The sequence below is a fragment of the Varroa jacobsoni genome, unplaced genomic scaffold (assembly GCF_002532875.2).
Source record: "Varroa jacobsoni isolate VJ856 unplaced genomic scaffold, vjacob_1.0 scaffold_517, whole genome shotgun sequence".
NCBI lineage: Eukaryota > Metazoa > Arthropoda > Arachnida > Mesostigmata > Varroidae > Varroa > Varroa jacobsoni.
In genome coordinates this window covers 382,244-399,945 of record NW_019213419.1, presented here as the reverse complement: position 1 = coordinate 399,945, position 17,702 = coordinate 382,244, and the positions used below count along the sequence as shown (strand labels likewise).

At 40.2% G+C, this 17,702-nt stretch overlaps 2 long non-coding RNA genes across 3 annotated transcripts; one reads left to right on the top strand and one right to left on the bottom strand.

Annotated features, from left to right (window-relative positions):
- The first annotated feature begins 998 nt into the window (after positions 1-998).
- On the top strand, positions 999-15,760 carry LOC111261075 (uncharacterized). Of its 2 annotated transcripts, XR_015311352.1 has the most exons (4): positions 999-2,063; positions 7,845-8,040; positions 9,303-9,416; positions 9,704-10,053. It is a non-coding gene; the product is annotated as an uncharacterized LOC111261075 (long non-coding RNA). The 2 variants fall into 2 exon arrangements; XR_002680767.2 differs by lacking the exons at positions 9,303-9,416; positions 9,704-10,053 and adding an exon at positions 15,203-15,760 and having other exon boundaries at positions 1,000-2,063.
- Positions 11,460-15,137, bottom strand: LOC111261077 (uncharacterized). Its single transcript, XR_002680769.2, has 2 exons — positions 12,989-15,137; positions 11,460-12,500 (listed from the first exon to the last, which is right to left on the bottom strand). It is a non-coding gene; the product is annotated as an uncharacterized LOC111261077 (long non-coding RNA).
- Positions 15,761-17,702: the final 1,942 nt, after the last annotated feature.

Below are 17,702 nucleotides of genomic sequence, written 5' to 3'. Positions count from 1 at the left end.
TGCACGAGAATCGTGCATAATCTTACAGCTTTCTCCTTTCTCGAGCACGAGGCAGTTCTTGTATGTACCGATACCTGAGATTTTTAAAAAATCAACGATAATTATGAGCGTTTACTCAAAGCTCATTTACTCGACCTAGTTCTACTTTCTGCTAGATTCAAAAGTTATCAACTATTTGTCTAGAAGAAAAAAACTACTGCTTACACTATAACAAATAAGATGTCAGAACAGAGATCAACGATCAAATCACTACTATCCATTTCGCAACGGCAGATTTCGTGCAAGCAGCAAAGACTTGTCCGTTGCACAATGGGCCTCATGGTCCCATCATTTCAGCTATGTAGAGTGACTGACCAATGGCGAACCTGATGAACCTAAGGCTGCTGGCCACTGTTGCGGACCCTATGACTGCGGCAAAGGGGTAGATGAACCTGGTTCATATAGTATAACGTCAGGCTCTACGGAAACAACAACTGGAGAAAAATGCACTTCTGCTACAGCGAAACACAATTCAGTGTACTGCGATATGTCAGTGTAAATAATGGGAAATTCATTTAAATGCCACACCGGCTTGGCTAAATTACTAATTAATTAATTAAATTAAAGGAGCAGAAGCCACCTGGTAGTAACATGAGTAGAAGGAAAAAAATAAGCTTTGCTTAGTTAAAATGAACTAAATCCTATTGATCGCAGTAAGGACGCATTGTGATATTTATATATAAGAATGCCTTATATGTGAATTTGCACTTATTTCATAATAACTTTCAAATTCAATATTGGACAGCGGATGCTGAACATATCAACAAGATTCTATGGTTACAAAATGTCATCGTTACATACCTTGTTGAGTGCTGAGGAACTTCATCTAAATAACAATGTTACAGATGTTATTAAGACATACCTAAAAGCAGACAGAACTACCTAGTTATATTTGAAGTATCCAAGAAGGAGCCCTTTACTTATAACCAACTGCCTTCGCTTCCTCCAAATAAACCCATTATAACTACAGATGAAGTACTACAGCGATTTCTAGATGCCGTGCATTTATTTTATGATGATGAAATTGTGAAGGGTCTTCGCAGCAGTGTCATCGGCTGCGTATATCTATCCACGCAGATTTTCCATGTAGAGAAACGTACGTAACGGCCGCTCCTGACAAGTTCGATCAAAACCGGGTCATTTTTAAAACCTTTGGTCGGGCTGCTGTCCATTGCCCCTTCCTATATAGCCAGCCGTTCTACCAACTCCTGGAAGTCCTTCCGCTTCACCTAGGGCTCCTGCTTTTAGTTTCTGAAGCTGGGCTTCTGCCATGAAGACTAGAACGACGAATATAGCAAAGATTGCACCGAAAATTTGCATTCTCTTTCAAGTATGCAACCGTTGAGTTTATTTAGCGTTCACGTTCTGTTGGTTCTGACGTGTGACGTGATTTCCATGAACACCGCTCCGCTTTATATAGCGAATGAGCGGATAAAGCAATGTAGTAAACCAATAGTATAGAAAGGTGCATAACGGATCTAGCCACAAGTTCTCTTGTAAATAACTGTTAATGCGAACGAAAGTGTTCGTGCGTTTTTGATTTTTTCGCGCACGCAATACCCAGTTAACTGCGTAATAATAACCAAAGCACTGCGATGAGCGCAAAGTTATCAATACCACGGGTAATAACTGTCAGACATATGTATATGTCGATCCTAAACTAAGTTACAGTTGCACTTTAGTAACGTTTTGTGACGACTAGCGCACCCAGAAATTTGTTCTTTTGTCATAGTTTTTTCCATTTGGCCGTTCTGATACAGTATACAGCGTGGCTCATTACCATGCGAACGAAGACGCCTTGTAGACAAGATAAAGCGTTTGCTCAGCTTGGACAAGTGTCACCGTTCTAACAATAGAAAAACGTTTATCAAATATAGACGTATCGTTAAAACGAAAGAAAGAGATTCAAATGGAGCTGTCAGTATTCACCGCAGCGTTTGGACGTCTCGGCCATTTCCGCACGTTGACACTCGATTGGCATTCGGATTCATGAGGTTTCCTACCATCATTTTCTTTTCTATCCGGTAATGCTACATATTCATTTTTTTTTTTTTTTTTGATGAAAACAGTGTGCGGTTCCCAAAGCAAATATATGACTGACATGAAATACCGATTGAGTGTAGTAACTATGGGCTAAATATTCTCTTAAGGAGTCGCTTTAGGCGATTTTAGTGCTAGTAGTAATAGAACATGACGCTTTGATTGAAACTATTACGCTTTATATTGCGCATGCTTGGAAAAGCTAAGAAAAAAACTGTATGGCTACAAAAAAAGGGTACAGCGTTTGAGGTTGCGATACTGAAAGCATAGAGCAGTATCTCACGATTGATACAACCCTTAACGGCTCATTATGTCTGGCGGAGTAAAGATCGTTCTGAAGTTTTCTTTCTTGGCATAACTAACCGATCCACTATGTTATAATGTAATACCTTTTCATGTACGTAATACAAACTAGCCACTTCTAACTAGAAGTAGTTGTACCTAGGCGTTTTCTTTGTATTATTAGGAGAAAGCGTCAGAGGCGGGATGTTGCTATAGCGAAGATACTACTTGTATTTTGAACCAGCAAAACTCAGACGATTGGCAATATTTTTAGCAAAAACAAAATGTACGCATTTAACTTCTAGTACTCTTCAGGCTTTTTGGGAGACAAAACGATGATTTTTCCAATTCTCGAAGTCATGCAAAAATTAGTAAGTTATTTAGATAGATTTCTTATCTAAATAATCCCTTACAACCCGACTAGATAACATTCGCTTCTTGCATTAGGTTTCGGTATTCGAAGAAGTTAATTGAGCGGTATTAATTGTAAAGTTGATTGAACCGAACTTGGATTAGAATGAATATACGTTTCTCATTATCGGATCCTTATCATACAATCAGTCGTGACATAGGCTGTAATCACTGTGCGATACAAAGATCTTTATACTTGACGTTTTCAAAACTCTCAATTGAAACGTGAATTGGATTACAAGGGACTGAAAAGTTCTAGCTGAACAGTTATCAGTGAATTATAATTCTCTTAAAGCTTTTTGAGCGTTGTGGTTGTTATCGCATATAAGTATTCCTCAGGCACGGAAAGATTCACAGAATAGCAGGCCGTAAACTGAACATTTTTTTGCATTCGTACTTAAGGTTCACTAAGCTAGGGCCTGTTATGTTGGTCATACACCCATAATTAGGGCCCCATAGAAGAACAGCCACTATCACGGTAGAAGATAATTCAAATTGCAGCACTCTAAAGTACCACATCGTTCGGACGTATTAAACGGACTGAAGTTTAACGGGTCCTTACGAGATGACAGACCCTCTCGAATATTTAGGACATTATGATTGACCTTTCGTTGTGGTTCAGCTTCGACCAGGCCATCGACTTATGTATACGAAACAGCTGGAAACTACCCTAGATCATTTGCCTTCATCAAATTCACTCAAAAACAAATGGTTCTTGGCACGCTTGTATTAACATGACATTGGAGTTATAGCTTTGCAGAGAAGCGAAACCAGCCCTCTACCTGTGTGGCTAAATATAAAAGCTTGCTTTAACTACCATCAGACATCGTTATCTGTCAACGATATTCAGCATTGTCTCTGCAAATCGTAACGGGAGAAGCTGCAAGCGTCGCCGTTCTTGCGCTGCCTGTCCTTGGGGGCGTCCAAGGCTCCACGGAAGAGGGCGAACGTGGGAGCACTCGAGAAGACTTATCACACCATGGTAAGAAGAGAACGCTCGATGAAGCGTCACTTGTCGACAGAACCTCAACGAATAAAATGCCCCATGGACCGAAACACTGATTAGTACTGAGTCATGCAAATGCACTTGATGGTTGGCTGCAATCGAAACAAAGAGGTAAAGACAACGATTGGATGCTGAGACCGATCGATCTAATCATCTAAACAAAACACACAAAGCACTTTGTAGCCATTCTACTAGTGTCACATATTCGTGTAAAATAGTCGCTATGATCTACCTGACAAGGGTAAATGATCTAAACGTTCCTGGAAAAGGTACATAACTTGCGAAATCAATGGACGACAATAGCTCGGAAGCAGGCAAGGTGGTGCGATGCAGCGTCAAGCTACAATTCATTCTCGGGTTCGGAGATTTCATGGGATACCTAAGTTCTGAGTATGTGTGTAGGTAGGTAGAGACTATTGTAAGGCTGCAGCTCATCTTTTGGGCCGATTCCTGAGTTGTTTATCGTCCTTAAATTCAGAAAGTCTGCCAGGGCTACATTGTAGGTTCCGGACACCGTTTCCCAACTTGATAAACCGTTATTGAGCAGTCCTTTTAGCGTATACAGAGCAAATGTCCCGAACTGTTTCGGCGGGTTTTTGGCCAAGACGGATTAAATAATACGAGATGCACTGAATGAATAAGAGATGCGTTGAAAGTGCATTTTTTTCCACCTGAAGCTTCCTGTTTCGAGGAGCTCTTCCATATTGAGGTCGAATTCATATGAGATATCATTACAGCATTGATAGAACAAGATGAGCACGAATGCCCGACTAGACGTAAACAACAAGTAAAGCGAAGTTTGTTGTGTGTCAGACCTTTTTCGAAGCTATTGTAAGGCTGCAGCTAAGATTTGAATTGAAAGCAGGTAAGCAAAATATGACAAAAATTAGTAAATACCACATAGATCAACTACTATATGCTACGCAATTGTTTGAAGAAAAAAAAACGTACACGCTTTACTTAGCCTTTCCCTGGCATAGATCGTCTGCAATAGCACGTTATTTTAAATCATAGCATCACCAGCAGATAATCGACAGAACAATCTCTGGATACCGAGAAAAAATAACTACATATTGAAATGGAAAATTTAGCCGATATCATTATTTTCATTGTGAAGTTCTTAGTTCGTGCGTACTACCCTACTTTTTAAATACAAGGTAAACTTTGAATTTTAGATGCAATGCAGTCAGCCAGCTACGGGGGAAGCAAATGTCTATTCTCCATTAAGAAAAAACCTCACATTTCCCAGTGTATTTATACACCTGGCAGAAGAACATGCGTTGCACACATGTTCCGTCAATGAAAAATCGCAATACGTCCAAACAGGAACTTTAACAGTTAGTTTAACAGCAACGAATTAGTCAACTTTAACAGTGTAAGACCCGCAGCCACCAAGTTTTCCAGTCGACCTGTTGATTGACAACATTCAACAGTATAGGTTGTTTCGATCTTCTGCGGATATCTTTTGGTTTAAATCTTTTTCATCGGTAACTTAGAAAATAAAATTAAGCTCAAAGGCTTTAAGGATGGCAAGGTACATTTAAACGTTGTTTATGTACGCCTATTTGCAGGTGAGGCGCGTAACCCGCCAGTATGTTTCCGCTGCAGGTACATGTTCTGTTTAGATTGGGGTCGTTGCTTTTCATGAATTCAAGTAACTTGCAGATATGGGATCTGGGCCACATCAAAAGGTTTTCATTAAAAAAACAATTAGTTAGCTTGCTTTTCATTACTTGTCTACAATGCGATAAAGTCTTTTGGCTGTGCTTCTTTTGTAATTCTTCGAAGGGTACTCTTAAATTAAAGCTAGACCTAACTGTATGGGTTATGACACGGGTTAGACAACTGGTTAAGCTGGTTGACTAGCAAATGCCCAAGTCGATCATAAGGTTGCATATCCATAAAATCACATTATATCTCTAGTTCACTGTTTGGATTCAAGGAATTATGTATTGCCAAATGAAAAGATGCTTCGTCGCAGTCAAGGGCCGACTGGGTCAATATTTGCATTAAATTGACCGCTTGATAATTAACCACTAAATAACAACCATAGCAAATAAACCAGGAAGTGGAATTACGCGCAGTATGTCGTCTAGGCAGATGTCAAGTTAATTTCCAGAGCCAGCGAAATCTTATCTTTTTCTCTTTCTATTCTCGAAAAATTTCCAGTGCAGGGCAACTGACGTATACTAACACGTCAGAAGTCGCCCTATTACATTCCCATAAAATAATTGATTTAGTATTAGGTAAACATTATCTTCTATATTATTTGCCATGCAGTAAATCAAAGGTTGAATCTAACATAATTGGAGTTTCTATTGCTCACTGCACTCTATTTCGGAGCCACGCTAAATTATTAAATTCTGCATCATATCTAACGAATTTATTGGTTAGATATGGTGCAGAATTAGAGTTTACTGTGGCCTTTTGAGTAATCACTGATGATATTCTTCACTAGCTAACGTGTAGATTTTGATCAGAGTATATAGTTCTAAGCCGATGTTGAAACGGCCGGATGAAACAATATCTCATAGTTGTTTAACAAGAGACTTCGAGCGGCAATGACAAATATCGCTTACAAGAACAGATCGACACGAGAAACATTTTTGGTCGGTAAAACGACCACGAACAGATAATAATAATAATAAAAACATGATCTTCCTTTTAAAGCTCGTACAAATGGTTCGGAAAACGACACACCTATTCGATTCTAACACGGCTTGACCTTTTCCGTGTGACGTCTTCCAGACGCAAGTAATGCTCACCAAAAGTCGTACCTTCCAATGATAGCGGTAGTGCAAAATGCAATCAGTCGACAGGTTTCGTTCATTTACGGCGAATTACCGCAAGAGACTGAATGAACTGTCGGAGCCGCTTGCAGATCAAAGGTAATCCGGTAGCGGCTATGTTGATCATAGCTAGTATGCAGACAGGGTCGCCTGTTCTAAGGAGAAGTCGATGGCAAAATAACGATATATAACTTGTTGTCCTTCGACGTTCGAAAGGTTAGGGTGAGGAACAAGCGAGACCAAATAAGAGAAGGATCGCTTAAAATTATATTTGTCAAATCCTTGGAGCAAGGAAGATCGCTTGTTGATTACGGTAGGTGCAGCTTAAAATCTTATGTAGGTTACTTCAACGAAACGGAACCAATTAGTTGATGAATTAGCTGATTGATGTACGCGTTTCGTGACAAGTAGAGAGATGGTTTTTAAAAATGTATTATGTGCGCTAATACAAACCAGCTATTCTTGACACAGCCATTTACGCTGTGCAAGGTGTACATATTTGTCACAGTATAAAAACACATTCATGCGTTTGAGAATATTGACGATCGCCGATCTTATGCGTAGCATGACTTGACCATGTTCGATATTAGTATTCGCAGAGCTCCTGACCGCGACGTCGAAGGACTTATAACCTGCAACAGCTTTTTAGGGAAACTCTTCTATTTCCTATGAATCCAAACCGAAACCACTGCTCACTCAACAATTGGCCTACTCAGCCATAAACGTCCTTTTTTTTTTATCATCGATAGTAAACGGTTTAGCTAAATAAAATTAGCTTATTTAATAACTGGCTAGTTAATTGGACGCATCGATTGATAAAATGATCGTCCGAAAACGACTAGCTTGGCAAAATATTTGCTGCAACACGACCGACCGAGGTTTCTTGCGAAACTTTATCACTATGAATTTAGGAATGATCAGTCAGAGACAAAATTGCTATATTACTACCATAAGCATACTTAGTGAAACATTGCGAAGTGCGTGTGAAACCCTTCGGACAATTTTAAGGCAAAGGAGCCGGCCGCTTTCATCGTAATCCCCTACGGCACACATTTCCCTTTCTGTATCCAGCCGTCAATTTCGAAAGCTCGACGAGGCAAACGCAGCGTCATAAATTCTGGTTTTGGTAGTCTCGATGCTTTGCTTTGTGGCCGGACATTTGCACACCGAAGTGATACAATACACCATAAATAACGATATCGCCTTGGAAAAGTTCAAACAGACTGCAGATTTCTGATCAAACTTTGCACACATTCGTTCTCGCTTCGCGATGAAAGCTGTTTCAGGTCTTAACCAGCAGCCATACGAGAAGTGTTATCAGGAACATGTCCGCCTTACGGAGCGCAATTCTACTAGGATCCCAGTCGAACGTTATCGATACAAAGGCGGAACGCCTGGTTCCAACAAATACAAATGCTAAGCCAATATGCACCTGCGGCCTTTGCAGACCTGTCGGCCACAAAGTCGCTGGATGTAAGTATCTTCATGGGGAGTGAACTAATTTTTGGCTTAATTGAGGAACGTGTCAACGAAAATATGGAAAGTTCTATTTCTAAAGCGTATATCTGTCTATAATATTAGAATTTAGGACGAATTTATTTGAATCGATACGCGAGAAAACCCTAGACATTGACGGAAAGTGATCAAAAGGATGGTTTTGCTGGTAGGCTACACGCATTATAAATTTGTCTCCGACGGTTCGTACTATAATATAGCGTCTGCATGTAGGTGTGTTGTATTTTCTTTCGCCTATTCTATCGAAGTCTTTTTTGGACAAGTAGATATTTCGTCAGAATGGATTTGCTAGCTTGGCCCAGCTTTGTTGAATATGACTACGTCAATGCTTTAATGCATAAGTTTCAATATTCGTTTCTTTGATATAGTTTATCGTCTACGTTTAGGCTTAAGGGCGTCGGTAGCGGGCCTGCGGAAATATTGATCTTTTAATAAGGCCTGTACAGAGTGGCGAATTTATCAAAATCCTTACCAGTCCTTAAATCAGCTAATACCAAATATCCGAAACTTAGCCGTACTTATGTAAAGGCAACAACCGGCACTAAAGCAACCAACACTCGCCCGTAAAATACCATTATTGCTTAACATGCGCATTTGCATATTCCGCATAAAGAAAATTTAGATCCATTGACATTATCATTCTGCCACATGTTATCCCGATAAGATGTGCTGGCTAGCCTTTTGCTTAATTTATTAGTGACATAGAGACCCGCATGCCTAATCAATATATAAACCGGACACGCTATAAAAAGGAGTTTTCCATCTCCTGCTCATGATCATCCTCCCTCAAATGACCGTCCCCTTTGCTGCTACTGCTCGTGCTGTTGTTGTCACTCGAATATGGTACCACAGAGCTGTACATATGGCTGTAGTCGCCAACAACTCCCAAGTGTCCAATGAAGGTTACGATAGAGTACAGGTGAAGCTGTCTCAACACCTGGTCATACGCACCGGCTCTATAAACATTGGGCATCATTATCGCTGGTAGCTCTTCCTGTGTTCCAGCATCTCGCCCGTTGAAACAAAGCCCCCCTAGTGGCAACGTTATTCGTATCCTCCTCTCGAGTTTCCCCGAACTTACTCGTGTCCCTCTAGCATTTCTATTGTAGTTATTCTCGACGACTGCTTTTCACCCCAGGGGATCGAAACAAAGCGCAACGTACGCTTGACCCCAATTCGATTTGGTCACCATTGTAAGCTCCTTTTCCTCCTTCTGCTAGGCAAGTAAACTGCTTACGCCAGCCTCATCCAATCTATCCAGCACCTGCAACTCACCCCCTCAACGATACGCAAGTATCATCCCAAAGGCACAGCATACTACAAAAGTTACTACAGTATGTACGTAGTGTTAGATGTACTGCTAACGAAACTTCAACTTGTTTCAATCGAGTAACTGAATGACGCAGTCATAACGGAAAACTGCTAAGTGATCACTTTATACTTTCCTGTTTCGAACAAAAAAGGACATAGAAGCAGTTAATTTGAACAGCCTTTTCTATTGTATTCGATTGGCGTATTTTACTGTCTTATCTGGATTTCGAACGTTGACTCTTGGCTTTTGTCCAAATTTTTCCCATTGTAATGATTCCGAATCCATTGAAATATCTATTGTATTTTCAAGGGACAACGTTCCGGACAGAGACCCATTCACGGCATTTGAAAATGAGTGGATGAGTGCTGGCTTCCTCGAAACTGCTACAGAGGCAAACTTTCTATCGTCCTATCGGCTTCATTATCAGAGGTTTCTCCCTATGTTCAAGAGCCACCCAGTCATTTTGTCACTGCGTATTTACTGCTTGGTGAGGTCGAGTGCATTTCGCTGTCAAGGCACCAATAATTGCTGATATCGCCCGGAAATGGAAAGCTCACATTCAAAATGATCATACTGCCTGCAGACAGAAGGTCCTCTGGAACCGTTGTTTATACTATCGAATATAACAGCTGGTGATATCTAGAGCTGATGATGTTAAACTAGTGTAGGTTTTTATAAATCATAGAGTAATATCCGACTTATGTAGTGTTTGACGCTGAAACTAATCGAATGTATGTACGCTGATTGGTTTCTTCGGGGACAGCTAAGGTAGCCGTTTCTCTATACTATACAAAGACATTCGTATTTGACAAGCGATGAAATTTTAGTTTTTCACAAACCGGTTTTTAACTGCATTAGTGAGCCATCAGTAATTTTCGAAAACCCATTTATAACACATTGAATATTTATTCCGCCGATATAAACGTTTATCTTTTTATCTGTACCGGGGTTGATGTGGAGTTTGTACAGTTTAGTTACAACAGCCGCGATACCCTGACGTAGATACTCGCAGTTACATCCTGCCGTTTACGTCTCTATCTACTTATCGCGATAACTGCTTGCCGCCCTTCCGGTGGATCCCCGCACGGATCATACGAGATACACCTATCTTGTATTCTTCAAGGCTCTATGCCTAATTCTCTTTGACTATGTTGCATGTATTCAGACTTACGGCGGAATTCGACTGCAGATAGTTTGTGGTATGCTGTTGCCTTATCTTTCGTTGTTTGAGTTGCGACCATTGCACACTATGTTTCAGCATTATTTACGACTCCTATCTCAGCCAAATAGTCAGCGACAGTCAACACTCTGTAACAACTTTTCTGCTTCCCTGCAGACTCCTATCTCGTCTATGACAGTTTCGTATCTAGCGCTTTTCATGTACTAATCCTAGAGGTAGATAAGTCCTACAACTTTATGCCCGATAATGCTATGTTCAAAAGTATGATATAATATCAACTAGGTCGGATACTCAAATTTGAACAAAGTGTAATCTAGCGTTTCTCGCAGTTGTTTCTGCAGTTGAATACCGTTTTTTCTTTCCCGCTACGCCAGGAATATTCCTTATCAAACTTTACTATTTGATATAACTATCAAAATGCACCGGTATTAAGTTTTTCTACGATTATGTCATGTAGAATAAACTGTCGTTCACGTAGGGGAGTGGGCAGTTTTATAGTTCCGTCATTAAAAATACGCTATAGGTAGCGATTTCTCTTCTATGCGATAGTCTACTTTCATCAGTTGCTGAGTCTGAATAATCAAACTGACATCGTCAAAGTAACGATAATATGGTTTAGTCAACGTAAAACGTACATAAGTAGTGAAAATAATTGCCATTTATCCTTGTTTACTATGGCATGAAGCTAAATTCGTCTACTACAAACGCTACCAGCTCGTTTATTTTACAGCTATAAATTGTATTTGTTTCGAGATTTTTGTCCTTCCGGGAGATTTTTATCCTTCCGGAGACCCTACGGAAAGTACTATTTGTTCAGTAGAATTTTATAGTAACTTTTGATTACGTTTATTGTTTCTTGAATAGTTAAATTAATGAAAGAACTGGTTTTGAGGTGAAAAAATTACATTTTAATTTCAACATGCGTGCATTTTGTTATACTGCCTGATGAAATGGCTGAAGGAAATCGGTTTTCAACATACTCATTTGTCCATATGTTTCTACATGGTGCTTACATATACGCTTCTGAAATGAAATGGCCCGTCGTACTAAGTATTTTCATGGGCGCTTAGTCTTTATGCGTATGAACGGCTCAACAATGTGCAACCAATCCTCAGCTACTTCAGCCTTAGGTTCGTGCATGTCCCGTTGTCTTCTCACTCTTGTTGTCTCGTGCGTCTCCCTCCCCTATGTTGCGGTATGTACCCTAACTTACTCCGCGTGCGAGGTACTACTAATGTTGCGATCAAGGAAAATAGTATTATGGTAATAATACCCCCTGTCCATGACCGGATTAGACGCAAACAGTCAAATGTGCAAATACGGCCACCCCGAGACATAAGCGACCTAGCCTAGTTCCTCACCGTTGTCGTCACCATCGTTCCTCGTGCAGCAAGCGCAGTAGTGGTGCTTGTTTTGATCCCTCTGCGGCTCACTTACGCATTCGAGTTGTTGCCTAATTCCTATCTACTGCTACTACCTGTGTACACTACAGAGCGTTGGGAAACTGCGGCCGGCAAAATTTCTTATCTTATTGCCCAAGGCGACCGTAAGAAAGAACCAGTAACAGAAGGGGGCAAATGGGGATTTCTCTCCGTTCACCTTTGTTGTGCTTCTTCGGCAGGAGGAGGAGGAAGGGGCGAAAGAGGACGAGCACCGTTGAGTTTTAATCCATGTGCAGTGGCCAGCACAGGAGGCCGGGCTAGACTTCCAACAGGCGGGACAAGGCATGCTTTTGATGGGTGCCGTCGTTTACGCCGTCGTCCTTCCCCGTCCCCTTCACCTCTGTTCTTGTGCTCAAGAAAGCGTGACGCAGGCAGCAGTTTTCCCGTGGGTCGTCGGATCCTATTATCCAATTATACGGAGAGGATGGCCACCTTCATACACGAGAGAGGACGAGTCTTGCCCATTGACGAAACCAGCTTTTACCTAGAACAGAGTCAAGGGAAGATTATACGGCACGCTATAAGACCACAAACACAAACATCACCCACCGAGGCAGCAAAAAAGAGGACAGAAACATGAAAAGAGGGTCAATGCATTAGATCGGTGGGGAGAAACGAAAAGATGGAGTGCAAAGCCGGTGAGGGAAGAGGGTTTCCAAGATGAGGGCTCCTTTAGAGGAGCAGGCAGACATTTACCACCTGCTACTGAGAAACCGAGCCATCATATATGATGAGATTGAGTTTTATGTTATATATATATATATCTATCTATCTATCTCATCATATACAATGGCTCTGTTTTAAGATGCACGTCATGCGTAATATATATATATATATATATATATTACGCATGACGTTCGTCTTAAAGTCGAATTAGTAGCGCGAAATTAGAAAAATGCCGTACGCATAGTATAACAATTATGCAAAATGTATATTCTTGATTATATATAGCTTACAAGGTATGTCAGGTACCTTTGTCGCGTCAGAATTCGACAGCCTGTCATTTACAATGTACAAAAAATAACGGTTGTCTGTCGCATGCTATGTTGCGTGGTACTGAGCCAATCTGCATTTCCTTTAATAAATAAAAAAATGCATTATTTAGAATCAGCTTCTAAGAGCCATTTAGCTCTCCTTGTAACAGCCTCCGCTTTTGCCAGATACCAGTATAAACACGACGTATTATTTCCGTTACGGCCGCAACCAATTTCGCATCATCTATTAATACTTCTGCATATAATCTATAATAATAGGCAAATGTACAGCTGTCGTAGTGTATCAAGTCCTTTTTCATAATGTATTCATTTTTAAGCAGTACATTTTTAACTTTTTCTTTACTGGAGAAAGCATTATATATAGAAAGAATTTTGAAGCTGAACTCGAATTCCCTGAAGCACTTTCAGGCGATGTTCATAGACGGGATCGCTCTATTGTCATGACAGTCTCTGAATGCTTTTACGACCCACTGGATGAAAAAAAGCTGGAAGAATAAGAAAAATTGGCACTCGTCTACTATAATTTTTATACTTTAGAGATAATCCGCAAGGTCGCTAATGTCACGACGCGACCTACATTTCACATTGTACCATGTAGAAAGCGCCGTCGGTCGACGAAACCGTTTTTCTTTGAGTCAACCTTCAAATGCGTTCGCGTTCCTATCCACTTAGATTTATTTCGTATGCTAGAAGCGTATCGCACCCACTTGAAGTTTTTGCGGCCACAAATTCCGTGCTTAAGCCCTCGGAAGTAAATCCAGTAACTAGCTTTAGCTTAGTAAAACGGTATCGTTCAAAGCGTTCTATGTATCTTCAGTGTGATACTGGTTAATGCAAAACTGGTGCATGGTATTCGAAACGCAAGTTCTCACAGTTGTACACGGCATATACAGAAATGTACGATAAGAATATGCTAGCACTTTACTATTGTGATCCTAATGGTACATTAATTTCATGGAATACCAGGTTCTTGTTCTAACAAATATCGTTTCTATTGTAAAAAAAGTACGCAAAATGATTAAAAAAAGACGTATGTATGCAGTTACTCAGTCTTGGATACCGTTTTCGCAAACTATGTAGATTATCTCAAAAAAATTATCTCCTCAAAAAAACACAGGCTTTTGGTGAGACTGGGTAATGGAGAAAAGCTTGCGAGAACTAACACTTAACTCATCGGTATACAGAAGCCTAGTCTTCAACCGAACATCGTCCCAGATTACCTTTATTTTCCCTTTTTTATATTTCGAATTGCATGAAGGTTTTGCGAAACACGCTAACTGTATTTTGTTACCACGATCTTTTTTGTGTATCGCTTTCATATCTTCAACCTGAACTAGCCCTTACGACCATTTGAAGTGTTCTTCAGGTTGGAACGAGGTCAGTCCTCGAGAGGATAGATTTTCCATAGAGACAAAAAACGCCTTCGCTAGCAACACCAGTTCTCTAAGCTTCAGCATAAACCTTTAGCACTATCAAGGTTCAGAGCATGAAAAGCAACGAGGAGATTAGGTAATTCCAATAGAATCTATTTCAAAATAATCATATCTTCGTCAGTCCCTTAGACAGATGTTGTACTCTTTCCGTTTATAGTTTGAGCACCGACAGAAAAGGCGGCACAACTCATTATTGCCTAGCTATTGCGACATGAAGTTCCGACATTCGCGCCGTTGCATAATACTTTCATATCGACGTAAAACTATGTTCTTCGTGTCCCTCACTTTTGATGACTCCTTTACTCGCCATTTTTGAGATCATAATCTCATTATACGTCCTTGCATAAATGTATTCAAAGAAATATCCAAACTTCAAATAGAAATACTCGAGAAATATGATGTACGCGAAAAAGAACTTTAACTAAACGATCCAGGTAAGCTCAACAGTAAATTTAAGGCACGTTAAGGGCCAAATCAAATAGAGTATGACAAAGCCTCGTTGGTGCACTGCAGCGATACACAACTAATACAAGGCTTTAAAAGGTTATAAATCTTAAAGCAAGTTTTTAAAGTAATGTCTTTGTTTTTACGCTTTTTTTTCGTATACCATTTAAGAGCCCTTTCTCCTGCATCAGCCTGTTGTATAATGTTTTCATTTTGTAACACAATTTTATTTTGGGTTTAGCCTCTAAAGATGATTGTTCCTGGGAAAAAAAACATACGTTTCTGAGTTCTACTTTACTTTGCCTTTTCCTTAGGTCAAAAAGGTAAAAAGGATATATATGTCGTGTTCAGTACGAGAGTGTGTCGTGATAACTGCTTAAAGGAAGTTTGTTAAGCTCGATAGCGGCACTTTTGTCCTGAAGGATGCATTCCGCCTTGGTCGACTTTTGAAGGCCTTCATCGACTTGCGTTACGGATATCCAATAATCGTTGAATAACTTGAAGCTAGGGGATTGTATTTAAGACAAGCTGAAGGGCGCCAAAGAATACAGTTTCTTATTATCTCGCCCGATAGTGACAGATCACTGTTGTGGGTGAAAAGAAGTGATGTTCCTACGCTACGGTCTCTTCCGATCGCTAACAAATAAGATTTGCCGTATATTGTGACGATGAATACAATCTCAAAAACATGCTGGACGAACTCGTCAACATCAGACCAGAAAATTTTCGGCTAAACGGGATGGAAGTACGTTGTAGGAATGATGACATATTCACAATAAATGAATTCGACTGTGACGCCACGTTTTTTTGTTCTGACCACCCAATTAGATAAACAAAAATTATCCTGTCAAAATATTTCAGCCGCTTACTTATAGGTAAATTAGAGGTAACAAAAGAATTATTAAACAAATGCAAATCGTGAATGGTTATACAGCTCCGTAAAATAATAGTACGTGTGAGGACATCGTTGCGTTAAATCATACGCCCTCAACGTCTACCATAAGTCATATTGACCACATATGATATCCTATAAATTCAATACTTCAAAATTTATAGTTGCATACGTAGGTTATGACGTCAACTCAGTTATCCGTATTTTCCGGTGTATGATGATTCCAGACCATGCTTTTTGCATCCTTCGTCTCCACCTTTTGATCTACTGCCGTGAGCTGATGATTTAGGTCGACATCTGGCTAAGGGGCTCCGTTTTGACTCCATATATGAATGAGAAAGCAAGCTAGTCATTAACTAATTCTATGGTGTGTAAGGTACAGCAAGGAAATCGATTTGAATTCAGGTTATAGTGTAGAATGGTTAGAGCACTATTCGAAGCATCTCTAGATAGCTTGACGATGTCGTGTGTCTCTAGGCGTAGAATTGTGTAAAGATTTTCTAAAGCGGTCGTGAGCCACCGAAAAACGAGTAGCTAATAAATAACAGATCTCTACATGGCATTTTTATTTTTTCTAAATTGATCCAGTTTATTAGGGTAGTACCTGTATAGCACGCAGCATGATACAGCTGTTAAGCGACCCGGGGGCATGGCTTCCAGGTCTGCCATGTGTGATTTGTCCTTGGAATTGTTGGCTGTATCTTCGTCTAGAAGAAAGCTGTAACGGCTCTAGCTGACACGTCAATGGAAACAAACCGCATACCTTGCTAAGCGAGCAAAGTGAGTACTCCAGGGTCTAATTTGTGGAGTTTCTGGTCAAACTAGGACTGTGTTTCACTTTGCAGAAGGTGTCTTGGCACTTGATATAGGAGCTGGAGGTAAAAATTTGACTGGGTTAGTCTAGAAGAGCTTCCGTGACTTTACCTACAGATACATTAGGTTCACAACAAAGGCATTTTGACTGGTCCTGTTGAAACGCCCAAGTCATCTTCTGATTTAGCGCCAACAAGGCTTAATACGCACAATACGTGACATGAAAAGGCCTTAGCTGACATGATTCTCCTTAGTAATCGGAAATCAAAAATATCGCTTGTTGAGGTTTTTAATCGACGAGTTAACATTTGACAGTTCGCAGCTTAATAATTTCGCAGTAAACATCATGTCGATATTTCTAGAGGGATGCAAAAGTACGTTTTTACAGTAAATGTCTTATGATATCACTTGGCTTGGTCTACCTAGCCAGCATTGTTCCTGATTGTTCTTACTTTACCAAAGCACATCTATAGCGATCCGGAGTGTTTCTATATTCGCTGAACCGTCGAAGCGGTTTTGCAATGTTTTTGAGATGCATAGCTAGTGCTGAAACGACGTAGCATGCGATGACCAGACCATAAGCCTTGTAGTATTGGCTTTTTTTATTCGTATTGTTTGTAGCGTTACTGGACGCAAGAAAATCGCTCTAGTCGAAGGTGACTACGATTAGTACTACCTTCTATTTTCACTATGGAAAACGCTTACCATTAGGGGTTCGCTCACTAATGATTGATGTCCGCGAAGTGAATCCGCTTAGACGAGAATGGTGTCGTTCACTTGAAGGCTCAAATCAGCTTCTTTTTCGTTCGCCGCTTTAGATATAGACCATTTAAAGAAGAAGGCGATGCACACATCACTAATCCAACTTATCCAATATGACTCTGAAATCCCTATCTAATATTTTAGATTCTTCCTACCAGAAACAGATCCTGCACTATTAATGCTAATGTCTGTCTAGTCGTTGTTGCAAGGCCATTCTGCCTCGGCAACCTCTTGTAATCTATTAAAAAGAAAAGCAATTACTAAAGTATAACTTATTGTCTCAAGTATGGAATTGCTGATTTCGCCGCATTCGACGATCTAAGTATTAAGTTTAATGAAGCTCAGAA